The following is a 10,134-nucleotide window of genomic DNA, read 5'->3' on the forward strand; positions in this document are numbered from 1 at the left end:
CTGGATTATGGTGCAATGGGTATTGTCTTTATTATCAATTCTCAGATTGTTCATACATGTTTTGTGAACCTCTGAAGACTTTCAAAATGTATTGTACTTTGAGCTTTTACTTGTCTCCACTACCACAACTGGGGATCAATTAACTCCACTATTTGAAAAATCACATAACTCCAATAATCCAGCTGCTTATAGCTGAACAAGTCTATGTGGTAATCCACTGTTGCCTAAACCCTTCTCTTTTCTGTGGAAAGCAAGATTAAACTGTTTTTGAAATATCATTAAAGCACCTGAAACATTTTCAGATACTCAGTAGAATATCTAACCGTCCCTGAAGTTTCATTACTGCAATAATGTCCCACCCTCAAACTATCTCAGAACCTACTGTATACCATATACTGTTTTATGGACGCATGTGGCCTCTAAGGTCCTCAGTCAGAAGTGAACAAATAATTGCATCTTTTCAGAATCTCCATGGATCGATGTGTAATTGATTTTACTGAGGCAAATTTTGTCTATCAGAGAATGCCTACAATGAACAAAGAACTGACATACCTTGTTGTTCTTCTGTTGCAAATATTTATGACCTTAATTTGGTATAGCAAAATCATTTTACTGGGAATTTATGTCACGTAGTGATCAAAGTCAGGTCATTTTCTTTGGAGCTCTCACAGGAAGCTGATCTTTCTCTTATGTAAATTAATAATTAAGCTTCTTTGTTTTATTGTCCAGTTGTAAACTAACCATTCAATATGTATGGATTTCTTACAGCAACGCTTTAGAGAATGAGGTCCTTTTCATTAGTAATATTTGTGGGAGGATTACTGTCCAGAGCTAAGGTTATGTATTGATAAGCTATCACCCACTGCAGCTCTGATAACCTGCTAATGTGTCATCCTTTGAAATGAACCAATGATTGTCACTGTTAGCTGTTCAACCTTGCAGTGGTTTCTGTCAGATTTTCTTCTGGGTAAATAGGGACATCTGTCTGAATTAAATCTGATCTACCTTAATGGACAGATTCTAAGACACTCATTTTTATGTTCACATTTTAGTATCTCTGCATTTGAGGCCTATCTCACAATCGCTGATGTCGTATAATTGCTGTCAACTAGGAAGAAGTCTTGGTCAAAGTATATGAAAATTTTCTTGTGAGGCAGACGCAGCAAGCCCTAAACCAGTCAAGATTGTGTAAAATATAGTACTTAAATTCTTCTTAAATTTTTATCAAATTAATATATGCACATGATTTAAAAATCAAACAGGGTAATGGACCATAATATGGAAAACATTATTTTTGACTTTATATCTATATCTTTAAAAATGCACATACCTTGCTGTTTCTTGATTTATGAACTTATTAAATTATCTATATACTCCCTGCTATATAAAGGAGAATTTCGTTGTTTGTACTCTCCTCTTTCCAGTTGAGTGCCCTGGCTTTCCTCCCACCCTCAGCTCCTAGTTTCTGTCATGTGTACTTGAGCTCTTACATTGTCAAGGTTGATTGCATTTGCATTCTATTTCATAACCACGATGAAGGTACCAATCCTTAACTCTAGACTAGGTCTCCCCTTCACCGAAACAAAAACAAAAACAAAAACGAAAAAACAAACCTCTGGAAAATGATGCAAACATTACTCACTGCAGATCCTGAGTAGAACCCTATCATTGTATTTTATTTTCCTTTTCTACAAGTAAGATTTTTGTCCATTCAAAGGAGAATATTAATTTTAATTCCTTTTCTAACCACCAAACCATGCCAAAACGTACTTTGCCTTTTATGCACAGTGTTAATTTTCTTTTAAAATTTTGTTAGCAAGGGGTGCCTGGGTGGTTCAGTGGGTTAAAGCTTCTGCCTTTAGCTTGGGTCGTGATTCCAGGGTCCTGGGATGGAGCCCAGCATCCAGCTCTCTGCTCGATGGGGAGTCTGCTTCCCTCTCTCTCTGCCTACTTGTGATCTTTGTCTGTCAAGTAAAAGATAAAGATAAAAGATAAAAAATTTTTAAAAAAATTTTGTTAGCAAGTCTGATGGCTATCTCTTACTCTTTTTGGGAAAATGGCTCCTTTTCCACATCCCTGATAGTTTCCAGCTTCTTGCCCATTAAAACTTTGCTTGGAATCCATTCCATTTTTCTCTAAAGTCACTATTTTAATTTGACCCATTTGATCTATACAATGATTTTTTTAATCTAACATTTAGATTTTTTTTCTTGAAATTTTTGGAAGTCTTTCTTACCTTTTATTATGATTTTTTACTCACATTATACATCTTTATTATAATACCAGTTCTTTTTTCCCCAAGTTCTTATAAACTACAAATCATTCAGTTTTGTCTATAAAACCTTCCATCCCAGTTGTCCCCTTTCCATTTTTTTTTTTTTCCTGAACCTTTCTCTTTGAAATTCTCTGTTTCTTCTCCTTTCTAGATTAAATGTTTACTAAGTCTTTTGCAAAGTTGTGACTTCCATTCACTTATATTTTCTGGGCTATATGTCTCTATTTATTGTCATCTATGTTTTTTTCCAATGAATCTTCATATAATTTTGCAAAAGAAGATCTGTTAGAAGTTAAACTTTTGTTTCTTCATGTCTGAAAAAAAACTACACTCCCCTTTACTTGATAAGGATGAGTATAGAACTCAAAGAATTTTTTCATGGGTCTTTGAATGTGTTTCTTCATTGTCTTCTAGCAAACAACATTGCTATTGAGAAGTATATTTCCAGTTTGAGTTCGTTTGTTCATTAGTTCTTTTTTCTTCTTTTTTTGGTATGTGACCATTTTTCTTCTTTTCTGTAGATTTAGTATCTTATATTTTTTCTTTGTGTTCAGAGATTTCTCATTGAGGTTTTTAAGTATGGTGATTTTCATTTCATGTGCTAGTTACTGTGGGTAATTTTACTCAGAAAACTACTGTTTTTCTTTAACTTTAGGTCATAGTCCCTATTATTGTTTTTATGTTAAAGTATTATTTCTTTATCTGCATTCTCTCCTTTTAGAATTCAAAGTATCCATTATACAACCCATTGTATTACATGTTTTAAAAAAAAATTTATGTATATTTTTGTTCTGTATTTTGGGGAGACTTGTTTTTTGACATGATCATTGGACAATTCCTGTGAACATTATTTTTGTAATTATAGTGAGTTACTTAGAGCACTTTCTCAGTTTTTCTTGCTCTCTTTCTGTTAATTTATAGCCGCACTAATACTAATTTAAAGTTGTTTTCACTCAAATTAATTTTTACATATTTTTCTCCTTTTGCATCTGTGATCTCTCCTTTTTTTTTTTTTTAACTTTGAACGTGCTCTGCCATGTTCAAGATTTAATCAAATAAGTTTTTTTTTCTATTCATACTTAGAGATGAGTCAATAACCCTGAGATTTATGTATGCAAATCCTTGTTGACTGGAATATTTGTTTGAAGTATGATGGTACTTGGATGCCCCCAAATAGTTTGGATGCCAAAGCCCATATTACCTGACCTAATTCTTCCCCAAATAGTCTCTTCCATTTGTTTGGAAAAGCACCTTTCTTCTTCTTTTTTTTTCTTTTAAACCTGCAGTGTAAACACCAAGCCATAGCTTGTTTTTTTCCTGGTAGTAGAGAGAAAGTAAGGCTCCACTGAAGACTATCAATTAAGCCTCCTGTTTTCCACATTACTTTTGCCTCCTGTTTTCCAAGTACATGGATTTTCAAATTCCACATCTTTCCAAGATCTGACTAGGGAGGTCTGCGCATGCCTTTGTCTGTTCTCTACTTTCTGGGTGTTCTGAGAAGTTTCTTTTCTACTCTGATTTTTTTTATCAGTATTTATTATTCTACTTTTTTAAATTCTAGGGAAAATATTGAAACCTCTTGCCTCAGCTGATTCCTTCCTTTGTTCCCAGTATTCTGAGATTATGCCTTTCTATTCCTTTCTAATCATTGTAATAAGTCCTGAGAGGGAAGGAAGGTGATATCATCTTGACTAAGAATACCAACCTTTTAATTTAAAATATCTAAATTGATTAGATAAAACATGTACCATATATTGTTAAGTGGGGTTTTGTTTTCTTTAATATATTTAATAACAACAAGAGAAATGAAACAAAGTCAGCCTAGAATGGTGGATAAGGGCATAAGCTCTGTACAAAGAGGACCTAGAGGTGAATCCAGTTCAGCCATGTTAGTAATATGTGACCTGGAAATATATCTCACCTCTCAAAATTGTGTTTTATCACCTGTCAAAGACATAAATAACATAAACCTCAGTTTCTATTCACCTAGGTTTCTGGTGAAATTCAAATTAATTTATGAAGACTATAAAGGACTTAGTGTGGGATTTTGTGTATGGCATGCATGCAGTAAATGGTAGCTATTAGTCTTATTAATATTATTAGTAAAGAAAAAAAATAGAAAAAATACCAGTACTTTATCTAGTTTATCACTTTTATTTTTGCATGGTTGTTTTAAGGGTTTATCTATATGTGAAGCAACTTTTTTCCACAGTCTATTATTTCATGAAACATTCAATGAGTGATTAAAAAAATAAGATTAATTGTGTCATTAGGAGCTGCATACTAGTAAAAAAATAAACCCGCAAGCATATCCTTACAGTCCTATGTGGTAAGTACTGTAACACATGTATAAGCAGAATGTTCTTACCCTGGACAGAAGAGGAGAAGGATAAGTCTTCCTAGAAGAGAGACCAGGTGGAAAGGTTTCAGCTTAGAAATTAGCCAGTCAGCAAGCAGGTTTGAGATACTCACAGGGAGAAAAGTATATAGAAAGGCTTCAAATATTAAAAATTCATTAATGAACTTCAAAATGTTTTGAGTTGGATGATATTAAATGGACAAGATTAAAATGGATAGAATAGAGTTGAGATGTTAAAAACAGCATGTATCATTTACTGTACTTTCAAGTGAAGCTTGAAAAGTTTCAGGGGGGAAAATGTATTCTACCTGGAGAGAGACATTAGTATTGACAGCATCACCATTTGCCAATATTTACATTTTCCATTAGTACCTTTCACATTCTAATCTTCCTCTTCTGTGATCTCTTTATTTCCCTTGTTTTCCCTTGGCCATTACTGCATGTTACTTCTCAGCCAGACCCTCAGGGGAAGTATGCTGCTGATCCCTATGCTAGACCAGCTGCCTAGGAGTAAAGGCCATCATCTTGTCCTGTTCACATTCTTCAAATGTATTCAGAAATTCTGCAGCCTGACAAGCAAATGGTCTGGCAAAAAGTCAGATCCTGACACTAACCATGTTAGGTGACATGAGTATGCACAAAAAGTAAAATAATTCATTCCCCACTGAGTATTGACCCCCCCCCTCCACCAAGCAACAAATTGTTATCATGTTGGCGCTGTTGGTATGTCTAAACCTGTCAGAGCACTGAAGAATTGGCAGCCATGATTCTCTTTGAAGTCTTTACTTCGAACAAAAAAAAAATTAGTGTCAGTAATCCCTGTCTTAGGTTGGTCCAAAACAAAAACAAAGTTAAGTGGACTTCAAAGGAAAAAGCTAACTGTCCATTCATTGGAAAAAGAGATAGAAGAGAGCAATCATGTGGCATATGTAAGAGTGAGGATGAGAGTAAAAAATGTTCAGATCCGTTCAACTCACTTAATCAGCCATGGGTGAAAAAAATCATTAAATTTACTCAACTGGAATAATTTGGATCAAAGACTGAAAATGACCGAACAGCTCTCCTTTTAGCATGCTTCCAGAGTCAACTGATCACTGATCTGAACAACAACAATAAAATCCATCAGAGAGATAGAGCCAAGATTCAAATACCTTATGTTTAAAATGTAAAATAGAGAAAGAACTTTACCTGTAGAGTATTCTGCATCAGAGCTATTGAGGAGGTAGGGAAGTTGGGAGCTAGAGAAAGTCTTCTACTCTATTTGTAAATTCATCAAAATCAGTCATGTTCCTGTACTTAATATTCCTGTTTGTAGTATTTGCCAGCCTCTATTCTCCTCCTTTTGGAAAGCTTTTTGTCTCCCTTTACTCTCAGTTGGCTAAGGTATTTCATTTAAATTAACAAAATGGGGGTGGGCTCTCCAGCAATGCATGAGGAGCAGTGGAGGTGTTTCAGATATCAGAGGGATTCATGTCAGACCCATTACATTTTCTTTTTATTGAGAGAGAGAGTGCAGGGGGAGGTGCAGAGGGAGAGCGAGAGAGAGAATCTTAAGCAGATTCCACACCCAGCACAGAACCCCACATGGAACTCAATCTCACGACCATGACCTGAGCTGAAATCAAGTCTGCCACCCAAATGATTGAGCCAACCAGGTGCCCCTTAAATGTGCTTAGTTGATCAGGGAGAAGAAAACAGTGCTATAAATTCCTCAGTGTTCCTAGATTATATGGTGTTAAACCACATTGGAAAGTAGAAGAATAATAAAAGTAAATACAGACAAATGAGGAAAAAAAGAGAGAAATTTAATATTGAAGAAAACTCATACATTCTTGCATAGTTAAGATACTAAACCCCAAATCCTGCAGCAGCTTTCTGTTATATAAAATGATGGAGCGATGGTAGACTTAAGTAATTAAGCAAGGTTCTAAGAAAGCACTTTGGGTAATTTAAGTAGATTTATACTAAACGATCTGCTATATACACTTATGTTATTCTAAAATATCTTGCTTCACATGGCCATTTAAATATCCTGAATATTCTAATGATGAACTAATCCTATTGTTTCAGATTACCTAATTCTTTATAATTCTGAAAGAGTTCATTTAGCCTTCCAAAATGTGCTACAAATTCAAATGTGAATGAAGCATGGTGGAGTAAATTATTATATGTGTTTTTTAAAAATGTCATTTTGGCTTTGGCAATTTGGTAAAGAATTTGTTTTTATGTAAGGTGACCTGGAAGCAGGAAACTATTTGCAAATTAGACATTTTATTATATTGGACAATGTGTGGTTGAGTAAGTCGGAAGAGACCTATAGCAAATTGGATTCAGATATCAAGAGAGCGGGGAAAGGGTGCTCATGTACTGTGGTTCACAATACCCATATCCAGAAACATTTTGATGTAGGAGAATAAAAAATTTGGCTTTTCAATCTGTTGGTACAAACTTGGGAACTGAATAGGTCAGTTGTGTTTGAAAGAAATGTAGAGTAGGAGAAAAGCTCCCTGTGAAGCATAATCTGCGAGGGAAAGGATGAAGGTAGTGTGTCTAAAGCATGAAATAATAAAAAGAAAGGCTTTGGAAAGGGATACAAAAAAAGAAATGGGCAAGACACAAAGCCAATGTTCACTGTCAAATTTAGGTATGCTGGGCTATTGTTTATGTGTGACAATGCTAACAGAATAAAGAATAAAAGTATATTAAGCAAAAAAAAAAGGTGTAAGTGGTAAATAAAAATATTGACAAGAATGACAAGACTTTCTGCAAGGAAAAATAAAAACTGTACTGAAAAATGCAGCTGAATTAGGAATATTGTCATTCACAAAACTAAATATTTTATAATGATATGCGAGAACAAATAGAATCCTCAGAAGTGAATGGCCCAGGCTCAAATACAGATTTCCCCTCCTACTCAAAAATCATATTCCTGTGAAAACTTTATAAGTCAAAATGGCATGTAACTAAACAGTTACCATTGACTTATATGAAAAATTTTGAGTGTTCCATACCCCCAAAATAACCTCTCTTAAGCTTTCCTGATACTTTAGGACACATCTTGCTCACACATTTACAAAACACATGATGAAAAAGCACAGGTGCTCACAGACACATTTCAAAACTATGGTGGCGTGAAGTGGAGATGCTGAATGTAGTCCCTGGGAGAGAGCTTGGTGGTATCACTGTCACTGCTGGAAGTGCATGTTGCCTAACAGCTCAGTGCAGAACAAATGCTGAACCATATTCTGGCTTTTTGGTTTTATATATATATATTTTTTTCATATATATATTTTGGTTATATATATATATTTTTGGGTTTTGATTATATATGTTTTTGGGTTATATATATTTTTGTTATATATATTTTTTCACATATATGTTATATATATTTTTTCATGTACACATATATATTATTTCATATATATATTTTTCATATGTATATTTCATATATATATGTTTTCATATATATTTATATGAAAACAGAAATCCTCTTTGCATTTCCTTCAGTTCTTGAAAACAGATACTAAATCAGGTTTTTCCTAAAAGTAAAGTGACATAATGAGAACTTTCAAAAAGTAAATGTTACCTGTATACTTCCAAGAAATAGTCTTTAACACATGTATCTTTACAAAAAGGTAAGACCTTGTTTGATAGCCAGGAGAATCTATGATTTTATTATGGCTATGATGCTTTGGAACTAAATTCCAGTGATGAATTAATTGTGTCCCCTGTAAAGAGTTTATAGCATTGCAGAAACCACACATTAAGGTGTGTAGGTGCACACTTCTCTCAACTCCCTTTCAGATCTTGTTACTCAGTTTAGTAGTTACTGAGTAGGGAATCATTGGATTTCAGTAGAAAAATAGAAAATTCAAATGTATGTTAATATAATCAAATTCTTAAAAAACTTTATCTCCTTGTTTTTGCAATAAAGTCGAACAATGAAGAAAAATTTATTTCTGGTTCCATTTGTAAGAACTCTAGAAAGTGAATTAATAGCAACTCTTTCGCTTTAAAGAAAAGGTCAATGTGTTTGTGTCTCTGTATTTAGGATGAAGAATTTAAAAGACAATAGATATAATAGCATATGATGAATTAGGGGTGAAATGGTCACTTACTCTTATAAATCCATTTAACTGATTAACATGTGATTTATCTTAGTTTTCATAAATGGAAATAGGGAAGTTAGAATGTTACAAGGTAGTTTGTTTCAGAGCTTTTTGGAAGGAGAAACTATTCCCTTGATTAAAATATATTTAAAAAGTCAGTTTATCAATTTGATTAGGTATTTTTCCCCAGAAATAAGCAGAAGCTGTGCAACTGCCACCACATCCTTTCTTCACCATTCCCTCAGTCACGATGTGTATGGGATTAATTTTTTATACAAATTAATTGTCTCAATGGAATTGGGCATAAAACAATTGAAACTCTCATCTCGACTACTAAAAATGAAGGCATTTCTCACCTTCCACACATCATTATCTTGAAACTGTCTTTTTAAAATTTATCTGTTTGAATTTAAATGTGTGCCCTTCATTCATTTGGTAAATATTTCATAAGCAACTACTCTTTGCAAAGCACTTTTTCAAATAAAATCAAGGAGAAAGTGGCAACTACGTATGTTCATGCATTATTTAGTTCAGATTTCTTTACTTGTAATAGCCTCCCACAAGTCACTGAGTAATTTTCCAGGTGCACCTTTATTCAAAATGCATTTATTCAGTGTATTTATTTTTGCCAAGAAAATATCAAAACATGATCTAATGGATTCATGAACATTTAAACTTAGTTTTATGTTGTATTGTTTTGTTTTTTAGGAGTTTCACTCCAGTGATTTTCTAAACAGTTGTGTTGTTGTGTTTTCTGGATACAGAGGGATTAAAAGTTATTCATATAGTAAAATGTCTCTCCCTTATAAACAATTACCATGGCTTTGTAGGGAACTCTTTTTATGACTACTGCCTTTCCTGAGGATCTTATGGCCATTGACTATGGGCATTTTTTCTAGTTTTTAAATGCGTGTGATTTGGGGACACTGTGGAAATCTGCTGACTTCTTTAAGAAAGCTAAACAAAGAAAATTCAAGAGGATCAATGGAGGGAAACTTTTCACTTGGGAAAAGTGAGTGATCTCATAATTTTATCTCCCAAAGATAAGATTTTGAAAATCTCTCATTCACCTCATTGTTATGGGAGGTTGTAAGAAAATCCATTGGTTTTGTTACTTCATAAAAGATCCCAGATCCAAGGTTAGCAGGAGTGAGGGTGGGAGCAGGAAGCTAAGGTTGACGTTTCCCTCTATGACTAATGTTTGAAAATCCGTGCTCAATTTTATTAATGAGCAAGTGAATTTCCTCACATAGCTCTTCTTTAATGGTGTGCCAAATACTGAGGTTCAAGCAGCAGTTAGTTCAATGATCCAAACTGAGAAGCTAGAATAAGGAATCAAATGAAAGAGCCTCTGTCCTTTGGCATTGACAAGCTTCTTAATTTTAGTCATT

Source organism: Mustela nigripes, chromosome 7 (assembly GCF_022355385.1).
Source record: "Mustela nigripes isolate SB6536 chromosome 7, MUSNIG.SB6536, whole genome shotgun sequence".
Classification (NCBI taxonomy): domain Eukaryota; kingdom Metazoa; phylum Chordata; class Mammalia; order Carnivora; family Mustelidae; genus Mustela; species Mustela nigripes.